The following is a 26,592-nucleotide window of genomic DNA, read 5'->3' as shown; positions in this document are numbered from 1 at the left end:
AAAACATACTACTGTTTGTAAGTTCTCCTTTCCCATTTAACTGAACTTGGCAAAAGAAGGCGTAGCTCTCACCCACACTGGATCTCAGTGTGTGGTGCACTGCTCCTAAGGGAGAGTCCCATAATTGCCGAACAGACAAATTAGAGGGGCTTGCATTTTGTTTCATAATGACCATGGGATACCCTCATGGCAACAGAAAGTGAGGAGATTCTCCTAGAAACAGTTTAATTAAAATTTAAAAATGAAGTAGGACTTTGTACTCATCAATCTGACAATGACTGCCAATTAGACTATATTATAAACCTTTTCTACTAATTGAATGACTTAAGACTATATTTCATGGTTTGGATGAAAATAAAGCATATATTTAATAGGTCACAAATTATACCCTTAGTCACTATTTAAACTTATAATCGAAAATTTTATATCAAAATATGTGTGAGGAGGTACATGGTTTTTAAAAATGATTTACATATCAATAAAAATACTGATATTGAATAAACTTGCTAAACTTGGCCATAATCCAAAAGCTACAAATAGGGGTTGGCCTTTGGAGTCTCTTACAGGCTTGAATTGGAGCTTAGCTATTCATTTGATATATGACTTTGCGCCAATGACTTGACCTCTCTAAGCCTCTTTATCTGACTCTGAGAACTAGCTGTGGGAATTAAATGAGATAATACCAGCAAAGTACCTATACAGTGTCTAGCACTTAGTACCTACTAAATAATAGCAATAAATAATCTTATTTCAATGAGTATAAGCTTCCAAACTCATTCATTCTTGTATATAATTTAGATAGGGAAGAAGAGAGGAAACAATTTGAGAGAAACTGAGACATACAAACTTACTTTTTTGAACACCTTATCATGTTTAAGACACTGTTCTAAAGAGAATGGAATGGACAAAAATCCTTGTTCTTGTAAAACCTACATCCTAGTACAGGAAGATGGAAAGTGAACATAAAAGATATGAAAATTATACAGCATATTAGAAGGTAGTGAGTGCTACGGGAAAACATGAAGCAGATTAAGAGTGATTGGGAATGGCAGAATGGGTTTTTTTTTCCCAAGTAGATTGCTACTTGGAAAAGGATAGTCAGGAAACCCGCATTAAGAAGGTGATATATTAACAAATATTTGAAGGCAGTGAGAAAGTTAGCTATGAAAAAATCAGAAAGAATTAACATTTCAGGCAAAGGAAACATACAGCAAAGTCCCTGAGGCTTAATGTGTCCAAGCAAGGAGGCCAGTGTGGCTAAAATGGAGCAAATGGTGGGAAAGGAATAAGAAATGAGATCAGAGAGTAAAGGCAGCCAGGTCACATAGGGTCTTGGTGGCCACTTAAGGACTTGAGTGAGATGAATAATCAACAGAGAGTTCTGAGCAGTGAAATGACATGATTTGTCTCATGTTCTAAAAGAATCATCCTCTTGGCTACCGTATGAGAACAGACTGAAGGAGGTCAGGGTTAAAAGAAGAAATCTAGTTAGGAGGCTTGGACTGAATGGTATCATTTGAGGTGGTAAAACTGTTTAAATTATGAATATATTTTAAAGCAATTCAACAGGACTTTCTGTCAGATTGAATGTTGGGTAAACAGTAATTGTTTTCTTCTATAAAAATCTTCCTATAAACACCTGAAAAAGTTTGTATAACCAGAGTTTTTAGAGGGAAGGGACTTCTTTGATAACTTCCACAGTTTAAGTATCTAAGAGGTTAAGTGAGAAAAGAAACTATACATAGCATTTGAATTTCCTACAGTGCCTACATCACTTTGGTACTGCATATGCTTAATATATTTTTAAAAAGATGAAATGTATTAATTGTTATATTACACTCCTTCTTATGACTCTTGGGGGCAACAATTCTGCCCATTCAATCTGTCACAATCTCTTCCCCGTCCTGCCCTTAACTCTTCACTTCTGAAAGTGATGATTTTTCCTACATGCTAATACTATGCTAAGCATAAATGTATATGCTAAGGAAACCAGATGGAGAAATAACTGCCTTTTTGTAGTATTAGCAATAAAATAGAAAAAAAAAAAGGGTTACAGTGGTAACCAAGCATTTAGCCTCCATAATTTCCAAAGCTTTGTTACTGCTACACTGTATACAAACATACGCACACTTTACAATCCAAGTGCTTTTTTTTTTTTTTTTTTAACTAGGTACTAGAAACCTGGATTAATGAAGACATTGTTACTGCTATTATATAAAGAGGTAACATTCAGTTTTGTTTTACTAATATGGACAGAATGCTAATTCAGTTCTTAGATGTAAATTCTTTCACAATTCATGCTCTTGAGTAAGTTTAACTTTTACCAGTACCTTCAGGTATGAGAGAAAAGCCATGCCCTGGCATTTTTCAAAGAGGCCTTACATGAAGACTGCAGTGTTGTAGGGAAGAAGGTTTTATCTCCATTTACTCCCAATCCTAAAATGTACAACTGGTAAAATGAAGAGAAATGGTTGACAGGTCAAGCTAAAATGGTAACTCTTTTAAGTTTTATAAATGAGATCTTCCTTTTCCTACTGTTTTGGCACAGCTTTCTAAATATACTTATACTACAGACTTCTATTCAAATTAGATGAAAATACATGTTTCCCTATTTTCTACTTGTTATTTAACAAAATGTGTCAACTGAAGACATGGTGATGACTGGTAGCATCACACTTAAATTCCTATAAAGTTGCTAAGAGCATGCAAGCAATTAAACATACCAACTTGGGAGCAATCTTTTCCATATTTTGTTAGCAAAAAACGTGTCTGTAATGTTTTGGTGTGAATCCTTTATTTATTTTTTCTTTTTTTTTTTTTTTTTGAAACGGAGTTTCGCTCTTGTTACCCAGGCTGGAGTGCAATGGCGTGATCTCGGCTCACCGCAACCTCTGCCTCCTGGGTTCAGGCAATTCTCCTGCCTCAGCCTCCTGAGTAGCTGGGATTACAGGTACGAGCCACCATGCCCAGCTAATTTTTTTTTTTTTTTTTTTTTTGTATTTTTAGTAGAGACGGGGTTTCACTATGTTGACCAGGATAGTCTCGATCTTTTGACCTCATGATCCACCCGCCTCGGCCTCCCAAAGTGCTGGGATTATAGGCTTGAGCCACTGTGCCCGGCCTGTGAATCCTTTATTAAATAAAATTTTCTATAATGCTTACAATGTTTAAAATGTTCTCAGAGGTTTACAAAATAATATTTTATTAGATACTTTATTAAAAGAATTCAAGAGATTCCACAGATTTTGTCCTATTGTTCACTTCTAATAGAAAACAATACCAATGACCCTAATTTCTCAAATGCTATAAACACACTGATGAAGTGCTAACGGTATTCTCCATGCAGGATACCTCTGAAGGTCATAATGTGGTTTGTTTTTATGGAAATATAATACATTTCCTGTGGACCAAGGCAATCTGAAATAATCAGTTATATCTTAATAAACAACGAGTTCTATAATTTGGGAAATACTCTGAATGAATGTTTTATTATAATGCACCTCTAAGAAATATTGCTCTATTTCCATTAAAGAGAGTAACCATGAGCTAACTAGTATTTCGTCAGATATCAAAAAAATTAAGAAGTAAATACTAGTACATCATATTGTATAGAAGAAATTCCAAACATATTTAGCATGTTTAAATATAGATTAACAGTGTTTTCTTTTAAATAATTCATATCCATAGCATATAAAGTTTTGACAATTAAAACTGTGGAGTTTATGATGGATAACTGATAATGAGACTACTCCAGCCTGGGTGACAGAGTAAGAAACAGTCTCAAAACAAAAACAAAAACAAAAAAAAAAACCCACCAGTGCCTCATGCCTGTAAACCCAAGACTTTGGGAGGTTGAAGCAGGTGGATCATCTGAGGTTAGGAGTTTGAGACCAGCCTGGCCGACACAGCAAAACCCCATCTCTACTAAAAATACAAAAATTACCCAGACACAGTGGTGCACACTCATTGTCCCAGTTACTTGGGAGGCTGAGACTGGAGAATCACTTGAATCCAGGAGGCAGAGGTTGCAGTGAGCCAAGATCACACCACTGCCCTCCAGCTTGGGCAACAGAGGGAGACTCTACCTCAAAACAAACAAACAAACAAAAAACCACCAAAACCCAAAAACCACTGTCATATCTTTATAGTTTTATTAATTTCCAGGTTGTACATTTCCATACTTAGAATATCATAAACTTATACGGAAGTCATTTGGGTGAACTGTGTACGTGATAACTGTTTTACTGAATTATTAATTTTTTTAAAAAATTATTTTATTATTTTATTTTTTATTTTGAGACAGGGTCTTACTCTGTCACCCAGGCTGGAGTGCAGTGACACAATCATGACTTACCATAGCCTCAGCCTCCTGGGCTCAGGTGATCCTCCTACCTCAGCCTCCTGAGTAGTTTAGGACTATAGGTGCCCACCACCCTGTCCAGCTAATTTTTGTATTTTTTGTAGAGATGGGGTTTTGCCATTTTGCTCAGACTGGTCTCAAATTCCTGGGCTCAGGTCATCCACTCATGTCTTAGCCTGCCGAAGTGCTAGGATTACAGGTGTGAGCCACCATGTTTGGCTTGAATTATTTTTCAATTCACATATGATCAATAAAAATAATATCTAAAAAGTTATATACGTTTTTTACAGCACTGGAATAAATATCATCCCTATGAAATGCCATGATAACAAAATCTCCTCATAACAAAAGACTTCTAAGTCCTAAATGACTGCTCCATTTTTTAAAAAAGTAGTAATTGGTGTAACTTCAATAAACAAAACAATCTGAACAGTTTTTACAAACTTCTGCAACAGAGAATACATTAACTGAATCATGTAATAATCAGTAGAGTGTGGTCATGCTGGCTCCATTGTCATAAATCACTTAAAACTGGGTCCAGATGGTAAGGTGGTATAAGCCAGGAGTGTCCTTACTGAAGGTATCCAGAGATTTTCCTATCCCTATCAGAAATCAGGGTTGAAGAGTAGACTATTTAGTCATCAACCTTGCTGCCCCAGCCCCTTCCTCAACCTTTTAGGTTTCCCCTAGAAAAACAAAAATGAACACTAAGCAGCCAAAAGCCAGTTCCTGCTTACAACAAAGTTCTTGGTGGGAAAGAGAGAACTGTAATACTGTAACAGACCTGGAGCCTGATGACCTATTTTAGCTGCCAGCAGCTAAACCTTAAGTCACATGGCTACTTTAGAGGTTCACAGAATTCTGATTGTAGCAGAGTCAGGCATGAAAAGTGCTTTTCACAGTCACTTGGCAAATAAGTCTTGCTGCTTCTTTTCTACCTTGAGATGCTTGCAGCCATTATTCACCAGCGATGTCAATGTGCCATTAGAAAGGTTGTTGTGAGGATACAGTTTTGGTATCTGTGTTCAGTGGTCTGCATCTAAATATTCATGTGTGTCTGTGACGGCTATGAGATGCTAAGCTAGGCTAGGTGAGGTTTTTTTGTTGTATGCCTTTTAATCAAACTGGAAAAAAGTAGGAAAGTGGAAAAATATCTTGTTTATAAAGACATAAAATCTTACGTCTCAATTTAGTAAGCTATTTATCTATAGTATCTTAAATCTCTAAGATTATAATGTATGATGTATAATGTATGATGTTTACTTCTAATGACTGATAACGTGTGATATTTTCTTTCAATGGTTTAAGTAATATGAAATAAACATATATTTTCCTTTGCAAATGTTAAATACTTTCTAATGGTACCAGGCTAGTTAAATCATTTTTGCTCTCAAGCTTGCATGTCAAATGAGCTACAAAATTCATCTTTTAAGTTTCGTGCTTTAGTATAAAAACATATTAACAACTTAACAATTTTTTTTTGTTCCAAAAAACTTCTAAGTGGATAGCTGTGATTCAATGTATAAATGTGTAAGCAAAGAAACCATTTAATGACATATTTTATGGATTTATTTTGAAAATTAGGCTGATTTGAAAGGAAACTAAGGCCCTTTAGTTTGTATCTGAAATCTTTAATTATAAGCACTAGACAGTTGAAAGACATCCTAAATTAGGTATTATCTTAGCCTTAACTTTATTTACTTTTATATAATTATTCTGATGAAAGATGTAATTATAGCATTGCACAAAATTACTAACCCATCTTTTTTTTTATGTTTCCTAAATGATAAACACATTACATTACATATAGATTAAGGCAATAAATCTCTACTAAAATAGCTAACAGGAAATAAAAAGTAGAAACTATAATTCCCATATCTTGGTTAGGAAAAAAATAACTTTGTGAAAAAGACTAACTTTGGGAAAATATGTTATAAATAAAATTTTAAGATATAATTATATGTTCAGATCCATTATTCACAGCCTCAATGATGAGCAAGATATCAGAAAAACTGGAGGTTTCTTCAAGAACTTACCTTTTACTTCTTTTTCTACTTTTGTAAATAATATAAAAATGGTTATTTTAATACCCAATTTAGAGAAAAAATCTGAGAAACATGACTTTTGACACTGTGGAAAAAGCAAAAAGCTCCCTTTGCTTGAATTTTTCACTTTGTATTATTGTGAAGTGTTACGGAGACAGAATCACAATGTGACATTTTTGTCCTCATCTTTGATATCCCTAGCATAAAATTATTACTTTTAGAGTAAGAAGGAGTCTCCTATTTGGAAAACAATGTTTATTATGTAACAATTAGAAGGATAAACCATCTTTCCTAAATAGCAGAGTGGTTGCAAATCTTCTACAGGAATGGTAAAAGATGGCAGGAACAAAACACTTTGCAAACTGAATTTTAAACAATGATTCAAATTATCATAAAATAATTATGTTTCAGTCAAGTGATAATAGACATAAATGTCAATTGACTAGGAACAATGAATATGTAAGCCCATGGGATATTACTATCCAATATTATCAAGATGTTATCAACTTGGCACCTCCCCCCTATTTGAAGGGTACATTTTCAATGCTCAGTTGGTTTGGCCCTATTAGTCATCCTGATAGGTACGCACACTGAATCACTACCATACGTCTATAGTGACAAGAGGAGAGATAATATAGGCTAACTAAAAAATGTGTTTAAATTTGAATCAAAATTATTTAATAGGGGTTTAATGCATCAAATAACAAACTCATTAAAAAGTTGAGTTTTGAATATGTCAAACATTTAGAAGGAAAAGTCAGTATATTGGCAGGGAAGGATGAGTGGAGTGGAGTTAGCAAGATCTTCACTAAGAAGGAAAGACTGAGTTAGATGTTATAAAGTATTATTAAAAACTATTCCAGGTTGATATGGAGGTGAAGTGTAAATCCTTAAAGATGATATATAGTTTGGTAATTAGGGAAAATCTAAACAGTTTAGTTTGGGTTTTGAGAACTGATAACTAATATCCTTTTCCATAGAACAGACAACCTAGAACCATATACAGAGCTAATTAAATAGGCAGTCAGGTATTTAGCAGAGTTAAACATTTGTTTTTCACTCATTCCACATATGTTTATTAAATATCTATTATGTGCTAAATCCTGCGTAAGGTGCTGTGGGTGAATCAATGAGGAAGAGAAAAACAGTTTCTGCCACTAGTTTACAGTATGGTGAAGACAGACATCAAGGAAACAGAAAATTAAAATAATGTTGTAGGTGCTACAATAATTTATTAGTTAGTCTGGGAGCACAGAGGTAGGCTACCTTGTTTTGAAGAATTGGAAAAATCATCTTAAGGAAGTGACATCTAAGTAAAGGACTACATAAAAAGCAAGACTGATCTACTGCAGAAAAGGGAAGAACATTTTTGGCATTTATAAAAGATGTGGCAGTGACAGAAGAAGGGGTCACTGAGGAGACTGCAAGTGAGAGGCAACCTACAAGTGGAAGTTAGAGATAAGAGGTGAAGCTGGAGAAGTGGCCAGAGGCCAGATATTAAGAATATGTATTTTAATACAAAGCACTAGACTACATTAAAAATTCACCTAAAATACCTTCATAAATATTTACTAGTTAATAAATATCTACGGTTGATCTCACCCTCACATAATTAGTCCTTATATGTTCAGCTGACCCAGTATATATATTATATAGTTTCATCCTAAGTCAGGAAATTTCATTCTGATATCTAAAGCAAAGAAAAAAATCACAGCTGGGTGTGGTGAATAACTATCGTTTCAGCTACTCAGGAGGCTGAGGCAGGAGGATTGCTGAAGCCCAGAAGCTTGAGTCCAGCCTGGGCAATATAGCGAACCCTTGTCTCTGGGGAAAAGAAAAAAAAAAAAAAAAAAAAAGAATTACAGCACATTAATGGAAAATAATTATTCTTTTGTGATGTATGAAACAAACAAGTGACATCAATGTTGCCAATCATTTTATGAAAAATAGTGTTAATCCATCACCGGAGAGAAGTAAAAAAGTAGTCTGAGGAATACAATAATTTTGACTTATGTGATGGTGTTAAGGTATTTTTCAGGATAATTTAATATAACGTACTAAAAGGCATGACTGTTTTAATTTTTTGTCAATTAAAAAAGTAAGATTCATAATGCACCATGCTTAGGCATATATGTATATTAAAGAGTGTTGAAAAGAAGCTCATAGTAAAACCAAAACAAAAAAGCATAATTATTTAAATATTATATAAAACATCATTTTAATTTTCTTGTTTCCTAAGCTGAAAATAAATTCTGCTTTCCAAATGAAGCAACTACTTTTCAATAATTACCATTTAATTCAATAATTACCATTTAAAAGTTTTTGAATATTTACTATAAAGCAATGTTATATGAACTCTTCTGATTAGAAAACAAATGCTTTTTGTGGGAAAAATGGGAGCAATTTTATTTTAAAAATGATGCAAATGCATCCTATAATAAAAAAAGTACACTTAATGATCATATTATTAGATGGGAGGAGTAACAATATAAGATGAATGAATCATAGATTTTACTTCCTAAGCTAAAATTTAGCACAAAATTCAGTTTGCATAGCATGAGTTAGTGTATAAGTTAGACTTTTTCATTCAGCTGCTTTTGGTATAAAGAATATATGTAAATAGTTTACTAAGTTACTTTCATAGTACTCCCTCTTACTATGCAGTTCACTGGTAGAAGATTTATAGTTGAAATTTTTAAAATGTGGAATCATATAAATTTAGACAGTTGTCTTCAGGATACTTATTTTAGATGGTGTTACTGAAACCGTACATGGCTCACTGGTAGCTATTAGTTAAAATAAAAATAAAGTAGAAAATAAATTAATGCAGATTAAGTATTAAAAATAAATATTACATCCAAAAATATAATAATGTTTCACTCACTATACTAAGTAATCACTTCTGTGATGTCAGCAGATTAATTTACAAAAATTTCCAAAATAAAGTTGATGGTTATTTGACATTAGGTGCTTTAGAAAAACTTTTGTGTAAAATACATTAGTGATTATACTACTGCTTCATAGCATTATAAAAAATACTCCCTATACTAAAAGGAATCTTTCCAAGGGAATTATAAACTTTAATTAAAAGTAATGAATAATGAAAGATAAACTTACTAAGTGCTCGCTCTGATGATATAACAGACTCTATGGGCCAACCTTTTCAGGCCTCTAAAGATCTTCAGGTAGGATCACATTTCAATGGTCCCGGAGAGATGAAAATAGATTCCATTTGATAATAAGCTTATCTATATGTGATCTATGAAAAAGCATTTTAATATTCAAATGTCTTTGTTTAAATAACCTCAATCTTTTCTTTTCCAATTTGTCCGTTGTTCACTTGGTCCTCCATGCTGGTTGTAAAAACTAGCCTTACTATTAAATCCTCCACATATTTATACATTTTTGAAAATTGCTTCAGATTTCTTTTTTTTCAGGGCATTAGTAAGTCCTTTAATCACTCTTTGTCCATCATCTCAAAATGCTGATATTTCCTGATTCCAAAAGAAAGGCATTTTCATACAAAAAGACGTAAAGCAGTAAGTTAGTTCATTTTCTTAGGTAGCCATTTTTCTCTAGACTTTACACAGTGATAGTAAAAACGGTAATTGGAATAAGGAATCTTTATCAAAACAATTAAAATGTTTTCTGCTTTAGTGTTCAATTTATTATTCTCTTCAAATCTAGTTTTAAAAATCTTTAAAGAATTTGAAGGCTAGGTGCTGTGGCTCATGCCTGTAATCCCAGCACTTTGGGAGGCCGAGGTGGGAGTACCACCTGAGGTCAGAAGCCTGGTCAACATGGCAAAACGCTGTCTCTACTAAAAACACAAAAATCAGCCAGGTGTGGTGGCCCATCCCTGTAATCCCAGCTATTCCGGAGGCTGAGGCATGAAATCGCTTGAACCCAGAGGCAGAGATTGCAGTAAGCCTAGATTGTATCACTGTACTCTAGCCTCATGAAACTCAGTCTCAAAAAAAAAAAAAAAAAAAAAAAGGATTTGAAACTTATTGTGAAAAATATTTTATGTTAAAATGAGAGAATTAGGCTGGGCGTGTTGGCTCACACCTGTAATCCCAGCACTTTGAGAGGCCTAGGCAGGTGGACTGCTTGAGCCCAGTAGTTCAATACCAGCCTGGGCAATATGGTGAAACCCTGTCTCTACAAAAATAGAAAAATTAGCTGGGCATGGTGGTGCATGCCTGTTATCCCAGCTACTTGGGAGGCTGAGGTGGGAGGATCAATTCAATTGAGCCTGGGAGGTTGAGGTTGCAGTGAGCCATGATTGCACCACTGCACTCCAGCCTGGGTGACAGAATAAGACTGTGTCTCAAAAAAAGGGAAGAGAGAAGACTAATTAAACATTTACTGAGATGTTTCAAGAACTGGTAAATTCTGCTAAGAATCAAATACTAATAGAAATCTGATATTTGATGATTGTAGCATATCAATAATAGAATATTTTAGAAAGCATATATATTTTGAAAAATGACTGTATAGTTAACCACATGGTGAAGCTAACCTATAGGAAGTACTTGTAATGGCAGAAAGTATTTACCAAACATATTTGTGTGAAAAAAAAGTTTTATAGTACAGAGGTAATACTCCTGAAAATTAAAAATATTAGAGAGAGAGAGAGAGAGAGAGAGCGAGCTCCCTTCAGGCATACTTTAAGTCTTGTGTCACAAATAAAAGGATCCTCTCTAGCATATGGAGTAGTTGCCATGTCCTCCCAGGGATGGTCTGTAGCTATGTTCACCTCAGGCTCATCAAGAAGAGGTAAACTGTCAAGTATAATTCCAGTCATAGGGTGGTTTGGTTGAGACAGATTAGTGGTATGCTATCATGATAGATAGTTTATCCCAGCTCCAAACTGCCGCTTGGGAAATCCTGAACTCAAATGAACAGAGACTCAGTCATTATTAATGTCAAAAAGGTACACAGAGACAAAATTTGGTTGGCAGCATGAAAGATGAATCAAGGCGAAAAAGTGACCAATTGCATGTTCAAAATCGAAATTGAGATGCATACTACAGTTTGGAAATACTTTAAATACCAGGACAGTCACACATTATTAATTGTTCATTGATTAATATTTAAAACATGTTTCTTAATATATTTTCAGACAGATAATATAAACTAATGTATTTTCTTATTTCAAAACCTAGGTGATGCAGAGTAAGGAGTACCCTTTTAGATACAGAAGTAAGACAGCCAAGTATTTTTTAAAAATTTATATACTGTTTAGTATCCTTCCTTCAGCTAGATATTTCCAGAAATAAGACTTTTTAAAAGAAGAACTTAGTTTTATGGTACTACTTTAATATTCAAATGGTCTTACAGTTTGATGACTTTCTTAGGAAGAAATCAGGATATAAGAAAAGCATGAACTTAAAATGTGAAAGAACCTAATCAAAATAACTTTCCAAATATTTTCTAAACATTGAAAAATATATATTTATAAATTATAAAATACATTATTCTATTGGCAAACACAAACTTTATTATCTTTAAACCAGACTCCCCCCAACCAAATATCCACAAAAAGAATGTCCTCAAGTGTCAATGCCTGAAGTGATACGCTCTGACAAATCTAACAGCTCTTTCTGTGTCATTCCTAATGCACTTGTCACTCAGTATTATCCATCCTCATTAATGACAATGGGAAAGTTTATCTTGGGAACACGTTTTAAATCATCTACTCTTTACAATGGGACCATGAAATCTCTTACAAAACATGAGGCGGGAACTACTCTGACAACAAAACCCCTTCCTGGCAGCTTTATTCTTAATTCCTGTTCAAGGAGTAATCTGTTTATTATAAAATCATACAGAACAATATATTAAACAGAATTTGAAACAAGAATAGCTAGTGTGATTTTCAAGCTTACAAGTATTTTTACAACATTTTTATTAGGCTGAAAACACTACGTTGAGTTCTTTTTGTGTGATTTCATGCAATCTTCTATTCTATTCTACATTAAAAATACCTTTGAAAAGAAGTTTAGTTTTACATAATTTTAAAATAATTTTCAAATGGCAAGGACACTCATGTTTATACAATTATTTTAAAATATAATAACTTACATTAACTTAAAGCAATTATAAGTAAAAATGTCCTCCTGTTTAAATTTCCCAACAAAATGCCAAAATATTCCAACTATAGCATCCTATAGCTTAAAAATAATCTTACCAGGACCAACATTACTTTTAATAATATATTCACATTTTAAACTTCAGTAAGATCTTGTTTACTTGTCTAAGAAATTCCAACATTTAAAAAAAAACAACAAAAATAAGCAAGACTTCACAGCACTCGCTTAAACTTACTGTTTTGACTATCAATTATAGACACTGAATAGTGTGGCTAATGAACAGCTGAACTATTTGTGCATACTTCTGCTAATAAAATCAATATATCTTTATACCCAATATACAAAAGTATATTTATGCCACTCAATATTCACTTATCAAAAGTTTAATGCTACATTTTTATAATTTACTGTATAGTAAAATAATCTTAAGTAGATTATAACAAAAAACTCAACAATATCACATTTGAAGTTGATTTTATAACTTTTAATCACCTGAAATCATCTGTATATTCAAACATGCTACAAACAAAAATACTGTATTTTAATATTTAAATTGTATAAAGCTACAATTCATAAAGTATTTTAATTTCAGAATTCAAAACTTTTAACATTTCTAATTAAAGCTTTATTTTTAAAAAGGTTTATTTAAAGGATGCTGTGCTTAAGGTTCTAAGTTAAATGTATAATAAACACCATAAAATGGTTCATGAAATTTATAATGTCTTATAAAAAGTATAAATCTAAGGAAAACTAATATATATGTATATATTACAATTGTTTCTTATATATTAGGTATTTATTATCAATCCAGTAACATTACATAGAAAATAGCAATTTACGTGTGGCTTCAGAAAGCTGAATTAGTACTAATGGTTAAGAGGTTGCTTTAGCATTTGAAAGAATCTGGTAGAGACTGAAATGGGGTGCCTCTAAGAAAGTGAGTTCCACATGATTACAGAGAGGCTGGATGAGAAAATATGTGCACACAATGAGAAGCTGGCTTTGAAGCACTTTAAGCTCCCTTCCAATTTTAACCTTCTATGAAATCTAGGTATTTTCTCAGAGAGATATTAATGCAGACTGTTGGAAAAATCTAGGTATTTTCTCAAAGACATTGCATAAATTCTACAAGTGCAAATTACACAGCAAATGATTGTGTGTATTTGTTTTTCAAATAAAGCTTAATTTTAAGAGTACAAATCCTATCAACAAATTGACAACTGTCTCAGTAAATTTTCTTTAAAGTATGCAGCTCTTTAAAGTGGGGTTCTTTAATGGAAAATTTTCTTTGTACATGATGAGACAAAATATTTTTGGCTTTGCAGGCTGTAAGAGCTCAACTTAGCGATTCACTGTGAAAACAGCCATAGACAAAATGATAGCAATGGCTGTTATAATAAAGTTTATGTAAAAAAAAAACATGGAGCTGGATTTGGCCCAAGGGCCATAGTTTGCTAACCTCATGTTCTATTGCAAGAGGGCACAGTTGCCTTAATATTGCCCTTTACATACCAATTTTTATGTGGACAAAAGCTTAAGAACCTTTCCAATAAAATGACTGGAATGTTACAATAATTGAATGCTAAAGAAATTGCTCATGTTTACAGTACTATGAAGAGTAGATCACATTTCCAATATATCTTTATATGTACTTTTTTTCAGTTTGAGACTGAATTACACATTAAGTCAATAACATATTTTAATGAAATGCATTCAGTTATAAATCATACACTGTAAAGCTGTTCTCCTAAATATAATTGTCTTTAATTTAAATTTCTATTTGGATCAGAACGGTTTCTCAGGAGGAAATTCTGAAGAAGCCAAACTTAAAAACTAGATTGAAATTTGGCAGCTTCAAGTGTATAATAAAGAGGTCACTGGGATGATTCTTCAGTAAGGATTGTCCTAGATTCTGTTATGGAAGTGGTATCGGTTACTTTACTGCTAATGTGTATTTAAATAAAATTGTAGAATATCCAAAATGTATTAAAATTCCATGTTACATAATTATTTCATCTGTAACTCATAAGTCTCATGAATTGTTTTCAATAATAACAGCTCGTTATATTATTAGCTGATTTTTTATAGATTATTTTACTTATGTAAAACCTTAGAAGTATATTAAGCATCTACAGAAAACTGTATTCATATATCAAACTATTCCATATGATCTAAAATGATGAGTTTTGTAATGGTCACACCCTCTCATATATTTTGAGCAACATCAAGAGGACATTCATTCATTTATCCATTCATGCAATATTTCATGAGCACCTACATGATCAGGCAATGAACTAGGAAAGGGAGATACAATAATGAACACCTGTGCTCCTAAAAGAACAACATTTTCCCAAAGTTTGATATTTTACAAAAGAAATGCATGGCATTTACACTGTACTAGAGTATGACAAAACAAAACAAACAAAACAGTACAGAACAGATATTCAAGAGCTAAATAACAACCAGAGAAGATTACTTGAAATATTGCTCTTCTTGGCTACTTACTTCATGATTAGAGGGAAGAATCTAGAAAGCATTGAACAAATATATTTCATTATATATATATAATTCTTTTTTATTTTTATTTTTTGAGACAGAGTCTTACTCTGTCACCAGGCACCAGGCTGGAGTGCAGTGGCACGACCTCGGCTCACTGCAACCTCTGCCTCCCGGGTTCAAGCAATTCTCCTGCTTCAGCCTCCTGAGTAGCTGGGACTACAGGTACGTGCTACCACATCCAGCTAATTTTTTTTGTATTTTTAGTAGAGATGGGATTTCACCTTGTTGACCAGGCTGGTCTTGATCTCCTGACCTCAGGTGATCCGCCCGCCTCGGCCTCCCAAAGTGCTGAGATTACAGGTGTGAGCCACCGCGCCCAGCTCATTACATTTTAAAAATTTATTTGAGATTTTAAAATGACTTGTATCTCACAATATACATACATAACATGTAAAATCTAAGTGTATTAAACTTAAAAGAAAATATTTTCTTTTTATTTAGTACAGATCATTACTAACTCATTCAAAAGAAATCATTACTAATACTTTATCTGGATCACCATTTTTTTCTAAGACTACTGAAAAGACTATGAAATATAATTAAATCACTATCTAGATGGATTCCTTTTTCATACCGATTCATGACAAATTTTGAACCTCAATACAGAAACGATAGGCTGCATAAATCCCAACTATTTTGAAACATGCTAGTTTTAGGGTAAAGGAGAGTTGAATACTATCACAGTGTTGTGTTTTGCTATACTTGAATATGATTCATATGTTAAAAAAACAAGTACATATGTGTATATATTTATGTATAAGCAATTTTCCCTTAAAAGCTGTAATTATGAGCTGGGCGCTGTGGCTTACACCTGTAATCCCAGCACTTTTGGAGGCCGAGGAGAGTGGGTCACAAGGTCAAAAGACTGAGACCATCCTGGCCAACATGGTGAAACCCCATCTCTACTAAAAATACAAAAATTAGCTGGGCGTGGTGGCAGGTGCCTGCAATCCCAGCTACTTGGGAGGCTGAGGCAAGAGAATCACTTGAACCTGGGAGGCAGAGGTTGCAGTGAGCCGAGATTGCGCCACTGCACTCCAGCCTGGGCAACAGAGGAAGACTCCGTCTAAAAACAAAAAAAAAGCTGTAATTATGTATTTTAATAATTTTCTATTATTATTTAGGTTAAGGATAGAGTCCTATTGCATTTGGTTTTGGTCAAAATTTTATCAATTTGTTTATAAAAATATTAATAAGCTAGTTTGTGTTACCCTTTTCCTTTGCCTACTTACTATCAGATAAGTTGACCCATTTATTTACAGGATCAACAAGGGCAATCCATTTCATGCTATAGCACTGACCCTTCACAAAAATCTTGTAAATGAGTAGCCCATTGCAATATGGACAAGAGACCTTTAATTGCACCAAGAACCTTTTTGTTACACTCTTTTTCAGTGCTACATCATAGCTACAGTACAAGTTGGTTAAATATTTCCTATGTATTAGGCAGAAATATCAACAACAAAAAACCCTGTATCAAAATATGTAAGTGAAAGTTTGAGGCATTTAAGTCTACACTATAATAATGCCTTTTAAATAACTACTGATCAGAAAAATAAGCTTTTTTCATTCATATAATTAAATATTTGGAAAATTAATAAACATTTCATTGAAGACAAGAATTTGGAAACAAAGATCAATTAAAATTGATATTAGCTTCATTTTATAATGGAAAACTTTTTTTTTTTCTGGAGATGGAGTCTTGCCCTGTTGCCCAGGTTGGAGTGCAGTGGCAGGATCTCGGCTCACTGCAACCTCCGTCCCCTGTGTTTAAGCTACTTTTCTGCCTCAGCTTCCCAAGTAGCTGGGATTACAGGTGACTGCCACCACGCTCAGCTTATTTTCCCATTTTTAGTAGAGATGGGGTTTCACTATTTTGGTTGGCCAGGCTGGGCTCGAACTCCTGACCTCAAGTGATCCACCTGCGTCAGCCTTCTGAAATGCTGGGATTAGAGGTGTGAGCCACTACACTGGGCCTATAACAGAAAACTTTAATTGTAGTAAAAGATACTTCTCCCTTTCTATGAAATGACTATATATACTTTGAAGTTTTATTATTTGAAATGTTCAATGAAGAATCCTATACCTTAAAAAAAAAACCCCACATACATGCCAAATATCATTTATATTGGGCAATACTATTTGGAACAATTTTTCAATAAAGCATAGGGTCAGGTATTTCAACTGATTTACTCAAAAATTTTTGAATGAGTATAATATATATTGGACAGTCTGACAAAAAATTGAAGCCAAATACTCAATTTCATTAAACCTTTCATCTTGGGTATCTTATTTCTGGAAGGCTCATGCCAAAATGATTTAGTTTGATTCTCTACAACAATGGTGGGTTGACTTGACAGCACCTGACAAAACAGTCCAGTGAATACCACTATACCAGATACAAAGAACCTAAACTGGTTACTCTATAAAATGTCCACTGTGACTTAGAGTTATGACAGTAATAAATTTGTCAAATTTTTTATTCTACTTAAATAAGAAAATTGCTTTACCAGTTTTTGGGTTAAAGATATTCCCATTACATTCTACTTTCTCTTAATTATTTATTATAGTACCCAATTCTACCTTTTAAAAACCAATAATTTGTATTTAACATCATATTTTCTTAATGAGGAATACAATTTCTTCATATTACTAAAATGCAGAAAACTTTTTCGTAATATTCATCAACAAAAGGAAAATATTTTACAATCATATTTATTGCTTAATTTTACTTAAAGATGGTATTTAAAGAACTTCCAACAAATCAAGCTTTTGCAAAAGAGAAAAATAGCTTGTAATATAAAAGAATCAAACTTGCATTAGAACCAGTTATGATAAAATGAGCAAAAATTAGAAATTTGAAAAATGAATTCAGCAGACCCTTATTAAGTTATAAGTTACTTGATTATTTCACAGGATAATTTTTGATGCTCCAAAGAAAACAAATGTAAAATAACTTAGAAAAATATAAAATATTAAAAACAGGCTGATTAGCTATAAGCAAATTAGTATTTGTGAAACTAGTGGAATATAGAACTTAAGTGAGTCCAATAATAATATATTGTAATTAAATTTGGTAGACTTTTAGACTATATCAAAATTGATAAGGAAAACTACATTTCTTTATATACAATATATTCCCACTTGCTTTCTGATTTAGAAATCCTATAAAAGTAAACAGTATTTTAGAGAATAGCTCCTGTTTTTTGCAAATTAATTTTCTCATAATAAAAAACCTACCATATTACTAGAAGTAAGGTAAAAATAGGAAGAATATCATCACCCTAATATGTCCACACATATATATGAATATATATAATAACAATGTTATATAAGGGAGAAGCTGTGATTAACCCAATCACAATTTTATAATGTATTTTATAAAAAGTAGAAATGCATGCTAGGGAACAGAAGAATTTTTAATATGAATGTATGTATATATATGAATATATATGAATGTATGTATGTATATATATATATATATATATATATATATCACATTAACACATTTTTTGAGACTTAAAAAATCATTTCTTACTCAAGAATCTTCTTTCAGGACAGAGGCTTTCTGGCTTATGTAATGAAGAGAAGATAGCTTAGGGCATGGCAGATAGTTGGTGGTGGTTAAGAGCACAGGCTTTAGAATAAAATGGGCTTCAATTTAAGTGTCATTTCTGCCAGTTATCAGTTCTGTGACTCTGGATAAGTTGCTTGATCTCTCTGAACTGTAAGTTTCCTCATTTGTAAAATGAAGATAATAAAGTTATAGGGGTAACTGTAAGGTCTATGAAATAATGCCTTTAAACACCTGCAGTAGCCCTAGCCCTCTGTGAAATATGTAATAAAACTTACTTTTTAAAATTAATAATGAACAGAGTTTCTGAACATGTTAGCTTGCCAGTGTTATCCTGAATATAACATCAGAAGAACTGAATTTAATCCTGGCTCTAAACACACATGTATGACTTTGGGAAGGAAGGTTATATAACTCCTATATATTTCTTTTTATTAAAATATTTGTAATAGTATGTATGCAAGGGTTCCTGTAAGGATTAAAATCAAATATAATAATGCATGTGAAAGCACCCAATGCAATACCTAGAACAAATTAGAAACCAAATACACGTTTTTAAAGAAAATTACAGTAGACATGAGTTACTTTAAAAACAGTAGTTTAACAATTTAACAAATACTTATGGAGCACTTGTTACACATACTCAGGATTTAGCTGCAAATAAGACAGACTATATCCTTACCCTTGTGGAGCTCACATTTTAGTGGTGAGGTTGGGAAAATAAACAAACTGAGGAACAATTATAAAATATATTACACTGAGAATTCAAACAGTACATGAGGGTGAGTAACTTAGTGAACACTTCAGACAGGCCAGTCAGACTTCTCTAAGGAGGAGTTTGAGAGAGTTATTTCAGAATCCAAATGACATGAAAAGGCCTTGAAAAGATCAGAAGAATGAGGATTCTGAACATTTGCTGTGCAAAGGCACTGAGACAGGATTAAATTTGAAATGTTGTGGATACAAAAGTATCCCTAAAACTAACTACCTGTATCACAAGCTCAAGGATACCATATTTACCAAGCATTAGTATTACAGGCACCTTAGAGGATATATTAGTAAGATACATCTTCTTACTTTCTAGGAACTTAAAAAATACATTTTGGTGAGGAAATGAAATAGCTGTGATTTGCTATCATTTTCTGTTTTCTTTTTTTCTACCTTCCTTAGACACCATAAATGACACACTATGAAAGGAAGTGTTTCAGAGAGTATCATGTAAACTGGACAAATTCTGCTATAGTAATTCTACAAAGGTTTGAAAAAAAATATTTGAAGTATTGCAATATGATTTTCCTGGAGGCAAACCAGAAAACATATATATAAATGTTTATGTCTGCAAAAGTTAGGAAGAAGGAGAAGAGATCTTTTTCCCTTTACACAATTAGAGAATGCTGAGTCTGTATCCTCCTGGTCTAAAAACTGAGATAACTGCACTACAGGTAACCACAGTATCTTTATGAGAGGCTGTTAGCAAGATTCTATTTGACTTTGCTTCGTGTAACCATCTCATTATTCAAATATATACTTTGCTTAAATTTCCTGAGTAACATAGTTATGAGTAAATACAATAAACAGTGCAATGTAAAATATTAGATCCTAAAGTCAATGTATAAAATGAAAATTTTTATGTAAAAATTATGGTCAAGGTGTCATATTTTAATAATATTTCTCAAAGAAAGATGATTCATTTGATATAACTAATTATAAGTTTCATATTCTATGTATGGATGACCATATAGAAACTTTAAGACATATAATAGCCAAATATGAATTTACTCTTCCTTGCCAAATGAAGCAATGATGTTCTGCCAGCCAAACTAACAGGAAGCATGTGAAAGGAAAACAAAGCAAACAGGCCTTACACTGCCTAAGGGAAAGTCAGCAAGATGGCAGTTTCAATCATTCGGAATAATACTACAGCAGCCTTAGGCTTTTCTCAGAATGGAAACATGTCACTATTACTGCAATATTTCAACAAATCAGAATGCAGAGAAAAGAACACTTATGCAACCACATCCTGGAAGGGGCACTTTACTCAACATTTAAGTGGAAAACAATTATAAAGAAATTTCAGAAAAATTGTCAGTGAACATAAATGACTCAAGGAAAAATGTTTTTTCTTTCAAAGTGCTTAATAGATTTTTCAAAAGCTTACCACTTAGAAACAATTTCCTTATATATTCTCCTTAAGGAATGATTAATGTAAAGACAAATTTATACGAAGTGGTAAGTGAAAAGTTTGATATTCAGGCTGCCAGTAAGAAATGCTCATTTTTCCCCAGTATAGTACTATTACTTTGGAAGGTTTGATCAAAGGGAATAAGCTTTCACAACATTTATATAGGAAGTTAAAAAATACTTCAAATATTTTGGGAACTTACCTAATCAGTATACTTTTAGCATGTGTCTAGTCATGTAGCCATCTTTGGTCAATCATCAAAAAATCAAAGGCAAATTGGCATGACTCAACCCTAACTTTAATACCGCATGATTGTGTCGTGTAAGCTTGTTTTGTGTGAGAGCTGCTGTGGTTTTAGCAGAGAGATTAACAACCGGACCTAAGCTGGCCTTCAAACCTTGCCCTGCTGATGCCTCAAGCTCTTTGAAGTCTGACCATCATACCTGGCAAAACAACAGTGGGAACTAGGATGGTGTCAGATCTAATCAAATTGTTTGCTGCAGCATAGCTGACTATGGGGCTCACTAATTGGCCCAATTGCGGATTATACCTTTTGCTACAGATTCAAGACAATAATTTAGTTAAATGATGTTTTTTTTTTCTTATCTCTTCTAATTAAGATTCCAAAGTAGAAAGAAATAGGATTAGACAGATTCTCAAAATTGTGTTCTCCTTAAGGTGGTATGTACTTTTGATAGGTTAACTATGGCCTGTGAAATATATGAAGTATAGCAAGTATTAAAGCAACTTCTGGAGATTCTGTGAAACATATGTAATGCTATTATATGCCGATATCACTTGGGAATGAAAGCGTAAATATTAGAATGATAACATAATGAATCTATCAAAATGTATACATGTAAAAAATACATTTCCATTAATAAAAAATGTTAATTTTTGACAAGTGATTTAATCTAAATGAACAGGTGCCTATGTGCAACTTTGATTTTTTTTTTCTTTCTGCTAGCTGCAGTGTATCTAGGAATAAGAGCTAGTTGAAATAGCAAACATTTGTAGTATACTGGACTATGGCCCATGATGCTACACTTAATAAGGCTCTCAAGCCAGACATTTATATTTCCATTATTTTATTTTAGTAACATAATTGTGAGTTGACAACCAAGTTAACCATCCCTCCCTCCATCTCTAGATATAGTAAACATATTTATCATCCTACTTCTCATTTAAAAACTAGAAAGGCTGCTGAAAATAAGCATAGGGAAGAAAGTAAACCCAGGCCCAAAGACATCATGAAACACTCCAAATTATTTCACATTATCATAGCCACTAACACCCTTGTAGTTTATAAGAGTTTATGCTTTTCCAATATGTAAATAATAATCTTACTGAATAATCCTACTGAATAGTACCAAGTCATATGGCAATATAATTATAAATCTAATTTATATCGATGGGACCTACTATTCTAGTCATAATACTTGAGAATAAATCTATTACATAAATATATAAAAATAATAGCAACTTAATAAAAACTGGTTGGTCAATTCTTTTGTAAGAAAAAGTTCTTGGTGACTGGAGAAACACTGAGGTCCTATTCTGAATTAGAGACAAAGTATGGTAAGACAGCCTTGAGTAAACATGATTTACTTTGACATTCTCCACTTTCAATATTTATTTAGTTTATGAGACCCACAGAGAGACACTATTTATGATAATTACTACTTTTTTGAGCAATTATAGCCTACACCAGTACTGTTAATCTTTATATTGAAAATTTGTAGTAAATAGTGTAAGTCTTTTGTATATTTCAGTGTAACTGAGTTATTGTATTCTCTGTCTTGAACTTAGAAACACTTAATCTTTGAGCTGGAAAACTGTCCCATTACCAAAGTGGAAACTCTCTTCGTGAAAACCGTAATGGATAGTGCAACTAATGTAATAATAAATTCTAATCATTTATATTAGAAAATTTTATTACTAGAATGTTCTACAATATGATCAAGCTGAAAATACAAAATCAAAATATTATCAATGCAAATGAAAATGTGGCATTTATGATGTCATCAAATATGTAGCCACATTTCAAATTCTGCCAAATCTTACTTGTTATGTGCTATACTTACATCATAATTACTAAAAAAAAAAACTGGTTAATGATAACCTGATATTTAAAAAAGCGAAAATTACAGAAGCTAAGAAATACAAGTTTAACCAGTTATTTTAGCTTGGAAGTAAAGCTATGTACTCAAGTTACCTTACATGTCACTAAGAAGACAGTGTGTGTGGGTCACTTGACTAGTGGAGTTATATCATATTTATAGCTGTATTATTTGCACTATTTTAAAAACTCCATTCATAATTTATCTATATTACCTACATTTCAGCAAAGATTTTATACCTATTAAGTAAATGACCTTGTTTTTGATTCTGGGATAGAAATAAAGATGCAAAGCACATTGTTTCTATGTATTGAATCTATTATCGTATCTTAGTAAAGCTTTTGTTTAAAATATTTAATCACTATATAAAAATATAAATAAGCCAGTATAGTACTTGCTACATAACAAATGCTCAAAAAATGTTTGCTATGATTAAATGGAGGTTAGGCAAGGTTAGGTAAATTTGATCTGGTTAAGATCAAGGAATAAGTAGTTTTTAATGGTTAACCAAGTACGCCAGACTGTTACTATGTATAGCTTATAAGAGTCACCAATTTTCTAAGAATTGGAAAGCTATTTCTTTTAACCTGAAATCATGGCTTAAACTTTTACTTATCTAGCATGCATGTCAGGATTTTGGTGCAGTTAGTATAGATATGATTCTGCTATGGTTTATTTGTAGAGGGGCTAATTTATACAGCTTTGTAGTTATTGGTATCAGCAAAAATTTTTATTGTGATTAGAGAAATATTTTCACTTGAATCTGGATAATACCAACATATACCCTGAGAAGAAAGAAATATTCCTTTGCTTTCTCCAAATCACTCAAAGAAATTAGAGCCCACAAGTTAAAGTTGCTCTACCTGTTAGAGGCCCTTGGTAGCTGCTAGTAAAAAGATAATCAGTTTTCGTATATGTAAAGGGTAATGACTTAACAAATAAAAGAAAATGTGCCCTAAAAATAGAGATGAGAGTGTGCCTGCTTCTTTCGCCCCTGTTTCCAGCCTTTCCTTCTTTTGAGACCGTGTGATTGACAGTAAATTTCAACATCTAACAAATCTGCCTGTATGGAATTGGAAAAGTTATTTCTGTTTTCCCTGCTAAACTACCTTTCATTCTGAAAGGGAGACTCAGATTCAATGCCTGATTCAATGTCAGATTCAACTATCTTTCACTTCTGAAAGTAAGACTCAGATTCCATAGCAGATTCAATAGACTATCTATTTTAGTCTCAGACTTTACAGGCTAGTAAGTTTACATTTTATTTTTTAAAAATCAGGACATTTAAAAAGAACATTTATTTGTTGTGAGTATTAAAAACAGTATCATTTGCTCGATGATTTTACCCTCAATGAAGGAATCCTTAAACTAGTTACTTTTAGGTCATTTCTACCCATTTCTAGTTTCTTTAATATATTATCAAGACTTGCTATCTGTTTGGATATGCATTTTATAATGTACAATACTACATTTAAAACATTTACTCTTAGGTGAACCACATGATTTTATTCTATTCTAATCATACCTATATGTACTTCTATTTGGTTTGATTCCTTAAATTTTACTTTTTAAATCACCAAACTGAATATTATGGCATAAGTAAATAAGTTATTTAGAATGTATATTTCTATTAAAATAACAACAAAAAAACCCAAAAAACTTTAGCGATTAGGTTGTTAGCCAAAAAGGTGCAGAGTTTGATTATATGGAATTTTAAGAAACAATAGTCTCTTTGTGTTTTATTTTCAAACAATTCTTCTAAACCACAGGTTGACCAATTACAATGATTCTTAGTTACGCATAGCGGGAAGGAGAGAGAAAATGGAACAGAAACCTGTGTGGTTAATGGAAGATCTTTTATCAGCTCTGATGGTGAAGTATAGTTATCATTAGAACCTAAAGTTATTCAAAGGAGAGGTCCCACTTGACATCACATAAGTTCTTTCTCTCTTTTCCCCAAATCCCAATAAGACTCATTAAGACAGAGAAAGAGAAATCATAAATCTGATTCACATTACTGTACTACTTTCTTTTTTGGGCACAATACTACTTTCACGGGGGAATCATCTTGCTTAGTTTGTATGGTAATAGAAATGATATCTCAGATGTGGTTGTTAGAATGCTAATTTTAGAAAAAAGGTGGCACATGGAGAGAAAAAACTTCTTTCATTAAAAATATATACTCAAAAGAAAATGATAAGCATGCTTTCCTTGTGACACTAAACTATAACTTTATTCTTCTCAACATTTTAAGCAATATTATGGTACATTACTCAGTATTCTGTCAGAAAAACTGAAACAATGTCTGAACAATTACAGTGGCGGGTTCCACTTCAATGGTTTCTTTTGAGAACTAAAGCAAATTAGCTCAAGAATCACTATTTCTATACTCTTACTCTTTTGGCTTTAAGTGGCTTTTGAAGGGAGTATCCCCAGATGAGAAACTTCTAACACTCCTGCAGAGATGACCTGCTTGAAGAACTGGCTGCCTGATTAACTATTAACTGCTCTCAATAGGATTAGATAATTAAGGACATTGATGACCATTAATTAGGAGGAGGGCACATTAATTTGTCACTGGATAGGGCCCTTACAATGATTTATAGGTTAGTGCTACTTGCAAATGTGAAGAGAAAGAGAAAAAGAGAGAGAACCATTAAGTTACCTTATCAAGTGGCCAGCTTAAAGAGGGCAGAGGGTCAAAAAAGGGCCAAAGTGGTCACTTAAGGGTGAAGTCCCAAACACCAAAGCAGTGCCAAGCCACATTGACCATCATTTGGTGATGAAGTTAAAAATATGCTAATTTATTGGTGGCAATTCTCTCTTTTTATGGTTTCAAGCAGTTAAGACAAGTGGCCTGCTTAGGAGCTTTTCATTTGAAAAGAGATTAAACAAAATGGTTTGTCAAGGCTGCTTGGCTGTTTTATGTCTTTGTTAAAAAAAATTGCACTGACTATACTGATAACTATCACATCACCCAAAAGCCATCTCTCTCTGAGCATTTACTTCGTTAATAAATACATCAATTCTAATTGCTTAACAGTTCTCTGTTCATTTGCTCTTTAGCAAGATTAAGTTGAAATAAATCTTTTGTCCTGCTACTTTCTGTCACCATTGCTTACATAAGGGTCACAAAAAAAGTTGCAGTGTCTTAGAAAATGTACTTAAAGATACTAGTGTAAATTATAATTTGTTTAGTTCCACTCCGAAAGGGAAAGGTAATTTGCTTTCCTTTACTAATACTTTTCTTTACTAAGAGTAAAGAAAAATGCTTTTAAAATGGAGATAAGAATCCTCTTAGCCACAGACAATTGTGGGTAGCATTCACATTCCACACACAAGTAAGCACAGCTCATTAACATTTAATTAAATATGCTTTTGAAAGCCATGGAAATATGCATATCATATTTATCATGTAAGTTTGGACCTTACTTTTAATAGATATTCAAAAGAAAATTATCTTTGCCATACTTGATATATTGTAAAAATAAGACAATAGTCTAAAAAATTATTCTTTTATATCAGAACTTAAAAATATTTAGCATAAAACATGTCCTAAGAATTTCATTAAAGTAAAAATAAGATAAAAATAATATAAAGTAAAAATAGGTTAAAAATAAGTTTACCTCAAGACTATAAGCTAAAACATAAAAATTA

At 32.7% G+C, this 26,592-nt stretch overlaps 1 protein-coding gene and 1 pseudogene across 4 annotated transcripts in view; both read right to left on the bottom strand.

The window, feature by feature from the left end:
* The window catches only part of ELP4 (elongator acetyltransferase complex subunit 4), a 257,653-nt gene that overhangs the window by 105,861 nt on the left and 125,200 nt on the right, over nucleotides 1-26,592 (bottom strand). The window lies entirely within an intron of this gene.
* Nucleotides 1-26,592, bottom strand: part of LOC141584875 (zinc finger protein ENSP00000375192-like) — a 49,017-nt pseudogene extending 22,425 nt beyond the window's left edge.

The sequence above is a fragment of the Saimiri boliviensis genome, chromosome 6 (genome assembly GCF_048565385.1).
Source record: "Saimiri boliviensis isolate mSaiBol1 chromosome 6, mSaiBol1.pri, whole genome shotgun sequence".
Lineage (NCBI taxonomy): Eukaryota > Metazoa > Chordata > Mammalia > Primates > Cebidae > Saimiri > Saimiri boliviensis.
The sequence above is the reverse complement of the archived record's forward strand: the minus strand, read 5'-3'. Positions and strand labels throughout refer to the sequence as shown.